Below are 9,948 nucleotides of genomic sequence, written 5' to 3' on the forward strand. Positions count from 1 at the left end.
ACACTAACAAACTCTTATCTGTTCTTGATTTTGATGAGGTGGAGGCACAAAGAACTTCTGAAGGGCATTATTACCACCCCCCCCCACACACACACACACACACACAGGCACACACACACACCCCTCCACTCTCCCCTAAAAACTGATCCTGTGAAGAGACCTACAGTATCTTTGCTTACTCATAACTGAAAGTCATTAGTTTTGAGCAGATTGCATATGGTTCCACAGTTGCCCTCTGGACATAGTCTTCAGTGACAGAGGTGGTTTTTCAGCTGTCAGTGTCAATTGGTCTCCAGATGTTGCTGGGCTGGAACAGTGCAGGGAAATGATTTAGGATCAGACAGGAAGTGAGAGGAAGAGGGAAGAGAGAAGAAGGCATGGGGGTGGGGTGGGGGGGGGGGGTGGGGGTTGGGGGGTTGGTCTAATTTAAATGTCACAATCAGTGACAATGAAAAAATAAAAACCGTGTAATGAAATGTCGCTCCTCCAGTCCCCATCCAACAGAGTCTTACTGCTTTTCAAATTCAGTTCATAATCGCATGCTGATCTCTACCTGGGAAACAGATGTGTGTGCTCCTTAGGCAAGTCAACGTCTTACAACAAAATAACAATCAACAGGACTTCTGGCCTCCAGGGCCCAAGCAGTGCTCTCCTTTCCAGGATTATCCGTCAGTGGCGTCAAGTCATTTTACCAAGACGCTGGGTGGTGAGCGCATCACAACATGCTCAGAGTTGACAAACCATACTTTTTCCCAAAATGAATGTTAATCAAATATCCGTTGTTTAACAAACCGTCCTCCAGCAAATACGCCTACAAGTAATTCATGCCGCTGGTGGAGTATTCTCCCGCTTTCGTAAACTCGATTGTGAGGTCTCCTTCTGTTTCATGACGCAACGTAACAAATAAATAAATAAAATCATCAGTCACTCAAACGATTAATCAATTAAAAGCTGGAGGTGCATGTGTGTGTGAGGTGTGTGGGAAATGTATGGACGGTGCTAATCTTTATACACAAGAGATCTTAGTCAATATTCCACTCAAGGCGTCAAGGAGGAAAGCAATAAATCAGGTCCAAAAACATTTAAACAAGAGCACATTGGATCTTTCCCCTCCACCTGTTCAAGAGGACCCTCACACGCCCTGCCACTCTTCCTGTGCCTATCTCCAGGGAACAGCGCCAAGAAATACAGCTCCACTCTGCACTGTTCCTGATAAGAGCCAGCTACACCACAAACGGCCACACACACACACACACACACACACACACACAAACACACAAACACTAAACACATATACACTTGGTGTAGCACTTGCTATTCTTTCAAGTAGCCCATTCTCTCTCTCTCTCTCTCTCTCTCTCTCTCTCTCTCTCTCTCTCTGTCTGTCTGTCTGTAAGGTTTCGCATATTTATTCAGTTTGGAATTTCTGTGCAAAAAGTTTGTAAACTTAATACAATAGCTAAATTCTTTCCAAAGAAAAAAGTATGGATTCATTTATCATCAAAGGAACAAAATTATTCAAGTGTTGTTGCTTATTATTTTGTTTCTCCTCATGCACATAGTCCTGCCTCCCTCACTCTTTTCTTTTCCAAACAATTGCTTTACTCCATCTTTCTGTTCTGTTTCTACATTGGTTTTCTATTATAAATCCAGACAAGCATTTCTGTCTCGACAGCTGACTTACCTCACTTGAAAATATTTTGTAATTGTAAACTTTTGGGTCTAGCATCAAACATAGTATTTTGTTGTGAATGAAATGTATTACATAACCATAGGGTTTTTTTTATTACTTATTTGTCAAATGCACAATGTATACCAAAGTTTATATGGGATAACATAGCTAATTAGAGACATAATACTTATTGCACTGCATTGTATATTTCTACTTATGTAAACAGGTGTCCCCAAAGCTTAACTGCCTGAACTTCTGCTTTTACCACCAAAAACTTCCTTTCAACAATGCCGTTAATGATGTCTTTTGGAGCACTTATAAAAGTTTCCTCCCATCACTCCCATACCCAGGTCTCTCAGGGTTTGAATTAAGGCAAAAGTGCTAGTCTCATCAGATATCTCACTTCTTTGTCCAGTTGGCCAGTTTTATCTCTTTTAGTGCATACATTTAAGAGCCACACTCTAAAAATTCTCTGACTTTTAAGAGTCAGCTGGATTACACAGGACTCATCTTCAAATAGGTCCATTCGTATGTACTAGGTCCGTTTTTACAACTCATAGTACCTGTATATATTTATGGATGAAGGACAGTAAGGATTCCATCCTTAGCTGTTAATGTAGTCCAGACAGACAGATGATTTTAGAAAGCAGAACAGGTAGATTTTTGGGGCAAAGTACATAAAACAGGCTTTTGACGTTTCTCCTCAGTGACACAGACATGGTGGAGCCTGAGCTGGGCTCTCCATTATTCAGAGGGGAGGTGACGGTGAGCAGCATGACCCATTTTGAGTTCTATATCTCCTGTCATGGCCAATCAGCATCAGAGGTTCTGAGTGTCCCTCCCAGCCTAACGACGACTCCTGCTTCATACACACTCTACCAAGTCACTCTGGGCTTGCTGCCTCCCCAACAGCTTGGCTGTGTCTTTCGCCTATGTTCTCTCAAAATGCTGTTCTCAGAGAAGTGTCTGTCATCAAACCCAACAGACTCTCCCTATGGTACAGAGCAACTATTGGCTTCACTGACCAGTTTAAACCCAATAAAGCCACTGAAAGAGAGAGAGCAAGGGAAAGAGAGAGAGACGGGGGGGGGGGGGGGGGGGGGGGGGGGGGCTGTGGTTTCAGTGAATAGGAAAACGTCAGACTGATGTTGTTTTCGAGCAGTCAATAGGGCAAGCGCTGGGTAAAAGACTCTAATTGTATTAAGTTGAATTAAGCAGTTTAAAAAAAAAAACAGGCCTATTAGCCAGAGAGAATCTACTGAAGGGACTGTTCCACGCGCCAATGTCAAAGTCACAAGTCTCAGGTAAGACCTCTTAAGCCAATTTCCCATAATCACATCATAAAATGTCTATTATAAATTTATATTACTTTTTATTTTAAATTTGATAACAAAACTCACATGAGCATCTGCAGCAGTTGTTTGAAAACTCATGGAAGACTGAACAGACTCAACATAAGTTCATGCGTAATTTCAAAGTTTAGTCGATTTCAGAACAAGACAAGTGATATGTTTATCATTGCGCTACAATTCAAACAATTCTCTCTTTTTGACTGGATGTCAGAAAAAAATGAAAATTTATTGAGTTAGTTTCCTGCTTTTTAAAATAAACTATCGACTTGACCCTCAATATGTTTTCATTTTAAAGGGTTTACCTTTAAGGTAGCAATTGTTGTACAATCAAATGTATTCAGGCTACAAACTGAGTTGTTACTCCTTAATCAACGGCAATTATAGGTTAGAACTCCCTGCTCCCCCGGCGGCTAATGCAGGTATGCCTCTCTGACTTGGCAGTGCTGTTTGAGAATAGCATGCTGTGATTTCCCTCCTTTTTTTTTTGAAACGCGTTTCTGTGGTACCACAAGGTCAGAGGGAGTCCTTTGTGTGAGGGCCTGTTTGGACATAGTACTTTTCAGTTGGTACACACTAACCTCACTGGGTCAGGATCGGTGGAACCACAGTAAGAGACCCACTCGCTAGGCTGCACACTCACAAACACCAAACGCTCCCACACACATACACTCTCATAATGTTCTTGATTTTTGTTTTTTTTATTTATTCTCTCTCGCTCTCTCGCTCTCTCTCTCTCTCTCTCTCTCTCTCTCTCTCTCTCTCTCTGTCTCTGTCTCTCTCTCTCTCAAGTTCTAATCTCTCTCTGGCTCTCTTTTTGTTCATTTTCACTCCTTTTCTTCTGTCCATGCACTCTCTCACTCTCAAACTTGCACATTGATCCAAACACACGTGCACACAATGCACTGAGTAGGTTTCAGCTCTACCTCCCCTTACACTGACTGCATCATAATTATTTGCTTTCATCAACACCCCCACGCTCCGTTCTCTTTCTCTCTCTGTCTCTGTCTCTCTCTCTCACTCTCTTTCTCTCTCTCTGACCCTGTATCCCACACATACACAGCACACCTCCTGTAGTTCCCATCTACTCTCCCATCTCTCTTCTCCCGTTACTCACACTCCGCTTTAGGGTACAAACATAAACAACTGAAGCAGATGCTAGATACTGTCATGGTCTCATTTAGCAGTCATGTCGATATGAGAGAGAAAATAGTATGCAGAACAGACTGATACGGTAAAAACCCATATCTTACATTAAAGCTAAGATATAATTCTGTTCAGGGATGGGCTGCAGCGAATCTAAGTGTGACAAGACTGCTTTTGTGTCCCTTATCTGTATGGCATAATTAACGGTGTTAATTAGCAGTCCTATAGAGATTTTTCTGTCTGATCACTCAGGCTGGGAGAAATGCCTCAAAGGCAGCCAACAGAGAACTCCAGCTACAGCTCATTGAGGTCAAGTTACCATTTCATCATTAAAAGCATTAGAAATGTGAGCAAAGCTGTAATGTCTCCTAGCCTCTCTAAACTAATCTATACATAATGGTATTTCTCACAATTATTACTTATGTTGTAATTTATAGTGCTGTAAGGTAATTTATCTGTATGAGTAAAATGTTAAGGGTGTTATGTTGCTGCTGAAGTAAAATCTTCAGGACAATTCTGTAAGACGTTATTTGTCTGTGTGCAAGTGTGTATATATATATATATATATATATATATATATATATATATATATATATATATAAAGCCTAATTCCCGCTGCATCATTCATGTGTTTGGTTATATTAAAGTTTGATTTGCTAAAGTAACTCTGTCTCTGTCTCTGTCTCTGCCTGTGTCTCTGTCTATAGCAAATACACACAAACCCAAGCTTGACACAACTAATTTATTTCCAGAGAGTAGCTTTATGTTTAAATATTGAGATAACGGAGGTTGCATCAATGGTATCTCTGCAGTGGAATTCCCTGAATTAAGAAAACATGTCTGTAACCTGAACCTGACAGATATACTCCCTATAGCCAGTCAGGAGTTGACCACTTTTAATAGTAAGGTTTCTATCATGGGTATATTACAGTGGCGTTTGACCGGTCACTCAGAAAACCTGAAAGACTAAAATCTGACATTCACTATCAGGTCTAATCTCGGGTGAGACCCTGGCTGTAATTGCTTGGATAAGGTGATGAAAAGAAGAGGGTAAGCAAACACCTGAACTCAGTTTGCAGGAGAAACACAGAGGGAGTGGAAGATACTAAATGATAATGTTGAGATTAGGATGTAAATCAGTGAAGTGCTGTGAAGGCTGCACTGAAAACAGATAAGGACTTGCTCTCTCTCTCTCTCTCTCTCTCTCTCTCTCTCTCTCTGTGCATTTGTCTTTCGGTCATGATCTTTTCTCTGACCCATACATACACACTCATCCTTGGAGCAGAGCAGATCAGAGCAGGGGAAACTGACCTAACTAAACTGACTGAACGTCTCAGACACACTGGAAAGCACTGTCTTGCATTCAATCCAATTTGTCAGCAACGTGCCGAAAATGATTATGAAATGATGTATGAATTTTTAGAACTGTATGGATTATTGCAATAATAAAATCATGTCCTCAGTTATACAGACACGAATCTAGAATTATTGCTGTCTTCATGTATGTACATTCTAAATAGGTATTAGTAATAATTTAAAAGCTTCAACTAGTTATAACTGGGTGAAGGTAAAAATGAATGAAGGAGTCCTCTGATTGCTATCTTGATATTAGCTAGCCAAACTGCTACATTTAATCACTGAAAACACATCAGCCAACATAACAGGCATCTGATCAAATTCATTGATGTTTTGGCATTAGTGAGCCCCCAAAGCAGGTACAAGGCTCGGCGCAGCCCAATTTTGGATGACTCACACCTGACTCCCTACACAAGCAAGACTAGGGAAATGAACACTGTTGTCAGTGGGAACCAACCACGTTCACAAACCAAACTCACAAAAGGTCAAACAGACCAGACTGTTGATGAATACAAATATCTTGGAGTTGTTTCTGACAATAATAACGAAAAGTCAACAGTGTCTAGACATCCTCCGCATCTTTTAACGCCTACCGTTCCATAACAAATGTAATATCCTTTTAAAAAGCTTTTATTGAAAGTACCAAGATATTTTAACATGCTCGTCTGGCTTAACAACATGTGGCGCCTTTAGAAAGTACTTGCTTCACATGAATTGTTTCTCATTGTACTGTGTTGCAAATTAAGCGAAATTATAGCATACTTAAATAATCATTTGTTTAGTCCTGTAGAAGTAATTCTCTATAATGTTCAAATGTAAGTAAAATAACATATTTTGGTGCATTCAGCATTATACTGAGAATAAAAAATTTGGAAAATATTTAACTGATAAGCTGATGACTTCCAGCACTAACCTCAGTTTTTCCAACAAAAGTATACCATAAGTAAAATCAAAGCATACTTTCTCATTTTTTGCTCATTAAAGTGCATTAATGGTATTCCTCTCTTTCACAAAGTTGACCCCCTGCTGCTCACATCCGTTTATTTTCAAAGGCAATACTCTACTCAGGTTTGTCAGCTACTGTAGATAATAACCAGAAATGCAATCAGACATCTAAAACCAAGTTTTTGATTCAGTAAAAATATGTTTTTTTTTAAAAAAAAAACACACATTTATAGCAAAAGCCCTAAGTTCATGAATTATTAAACCGATGAAACTTATTGTGTGAATATTTAATAACGCCATTAAGTTTTAAAATATGAAATTTATACAATAGCGTAAGGAGCTTGTTATGACAGACTGTCTGTTGTGCCCATTTTGCTGACAGATATTTGGTGTCTATTGCGAACAGGTGCTGTTTATTTTTGGTTTGGTTTAGTTTGGGGTTTTTGTTTGTTTGTTTTTTGTTTTTGTTTTTCATCCCAGATTGCCCAAAGGCTCCCAAATCGCTGCCTCACACAGACATCACTTTAGCTGAAGTGAGTGCTGCTCACGCTTACAAGATTAGTGAAGCCGGTCAATCATTTCTCCACAAATCCTATGGTATTGTCAGTCAATGCAATGCAATTGGAGCACAGTAATTTTTGCTTAAATCTACCAGAAACTACAAGACGCCATGAGCAATGTTGGGAGTGACGTGGTTTAAAGTAACGTGTTACTTTAATTAATTTACAAAGTTGTGTAGCACATTTCGGTTTAAATTCTTATAATCACATTAATTTAATTAGAATCTGTTCTTGTGTTACACATATGTGTCTAAGTGAATCATATTACAGTAAATGACGTGGAATACATCCAAAACATAAATTTTGTCCATAATATCCGTGCCTGCCCCTTTTGCGTCACTATCTGCCACAGCTGACGTACGCGACGTGAGTCAACACAGTAGCTGCAAATGCGGCGTTGTCATGTAGTGGCATTTTTCGAAAGAAATTGTCAAAAAGTCTGATAAAAACCTGCCTAAACGACACTCACTTCCCTCCAAAATCTCAACATTCATTTTTCAGCCTAGATAGTCCTGTCCTGACCCCAAAGAGGAGCAGCCGTTGCGGCAAACGATCTGAGAGCCTTTAATAAACGAGATGTGGCCATTATTTCATAGACGAGGACGTATAATTAGTTCACCCTTAAGCCACGGTTTTGGTAATGCCGTCAGCGTTTGTTAATTCGTGAGTTCGATTTTCTTTCTTTCTTTATATATAAATATATATTGCAAGAAATTCTCTACCAGGACGTAAGAACTTTGCTTGCTGCTCCATATCCATATATTTTGAACGGTGAGTAATTACTCAGTAGATATAAACTTCCGTAGTGTATTACTCAACCGCTGATAATGTACTGATAGGATAACTGGGTTAACAATCGCATAATAGTTTGAGAGAAGTAACTTGTAGTCTGTAATAGATTATTTTCTTTGAGTAACCATTACAACACTGGCAACAGTGCCAACACATAGCAGTGGTGGGAGAGGGATCCCGGTTGACTCACCTGCCTGAAGAACGACTGTACATTGTGATCCTGTGGACTAAAGACACATTTATCTTTTTTTCTTAAATTAAACATTCATGGTGTAATACGAACCTTTCTCCTCATTAATTTAGGGCTTTGATATTGTTGCTGTTGTTGTTGTTGTTATTGTTTTGTCATTTTTAATATTTTAAGTAACACTGGTCCTTGACTAGTCTAAGCACAGTGAATACATCATGTTTTTATCGCGTATATTAAAACTGGTGGGACAGACATCCCGCTAGTGTGTGGTGCAAATTGTCTTTCTGTCTGTGTTTGTGTTATGAATGTGTTTACAAAAATAGATAAGAAGGTTGTTTTGTAGTTTGGTGGTCTTTGAGGTGTGTGTGTGTGTGTGTGTGTGTCCATGTTAATGCTTGGTTGATGAAGCCAAAAGAAAAACTGAGTGAGGGAGATGTCACTCAAACTTTCTGAATGTATTTGGGTACCAGTACTCCTGAAGGGTAGCCTTATCTACAGAATCATTTGAATAATTAACTTATTAATTATAGAAGAGTGAATGAAATGGAAATCTGTTTTTAAAAATGCACAAAAGGATAGAGATACAGAAAGAAAAGAAATAGAGATTGGAGATTTCCTGGGCCTTGGAGGTAAGAATACAAAGAATTTTCATATACACACAGATAAACATATAGACACAAACAAACAGAACCACATAGTTCACATGGACACAATAACAGAAAAACCTATATGAAAAACCCATCAGGATCTTACAGAGGAACTTAGATTCCCAGCAGGTGCAGCACTCAGTGTGGAGGCGTATAGGCACTGAAATTATAGAGAGCTGCTAATTTTCCTCTATAGACTGCGTCTGGTCTCCCAGACTGTGTTCGCACTCATTTGAAGGTGTATTCACAACCAAATACAGGACATACTACAGATACATTTTAGTGTCACTGCCTATCACAGAGATACATTCTCTCTAATTAAATGTAATTGAAATATAGACTACACACACAATGTATGTATGTAAGACAATAAAAGCAGAAATACAAAGGGTTTTTTTTTCTAGTGCATTTGCCATTCCTTTCATTTCTCCAGCTTCTCTCTCTATGTGACATATCTGTTTTAAGATATGTGTATACATATATGTGTATACATACATACATACATATATATATATATATATATATATATATATATATATATATATATATATATTTTTTTTTTTTTTTTGTGTGTGTGTGTGTGTGTGTGTGTATGTGTGTGTGCGTGTGTGTGTGTGTGTGTGATGGATTATTTAGACTGAACTGAGGATACTAGCCTTTAAGGGGTGACTCATTGTTTTAGAGATTTTTCATGCTACACAGAAATGGATTGCGGATAATTTGGACAGGCTTGCCTTAATAGACTGGTGGCACTCAGCATGCGAGGCAAAGCTTAAACCCATTACTACTTCTGCTTCTGTTAAGCCATTACACTATTGAATAATTGCTACAGCTCTATGTATGCTTTGTTGCCTTATGTAAATATTGCTGTGTTGTGATGTGATGATGTTATCTGTAATCAATGTTATCCCATTGAAAATCTGTTGCGGACCATAACCCACTGTTTATGGTCAACAGCTTATAGCCAACCACCTATTGCTATGGTAAAAATTCCTTTATGCATTCTTTTTCCCCTCAGATTTTGGATATATATTTATTTATTTACACACACACACACACTTACACACACACACACACAACACACACACACATTAAATTAAAGGAAAAACCAACATAAAGCGTCTTATTATGGTGATGGGCCACCAAGAGCTCCCAGAACAGCTTCAGTGCGCCTTGGCATAGATTCTACAAATCTCTGGAACTCTAGAGGAGAGATGGAACACCATTCTTCCAAAAGATATTTCCTCATTTGCTGTTTTGATGATGGTGGTGACTGTCTTACACTTTACAA

Source organism: Chanos chanos, chromosome 8 (genome assembly GCF_902362185.1).
Source record: "Chanos chanos chromosome 8, fChaCha1.1, whole genome shotgun sequence".
Taxonomy (NCBI): Eukaryota; Metazoa; Chordata; class Actinopteri; order Gonorynchiformes; family Chanidae; genus Chanos; species Chanos chanos.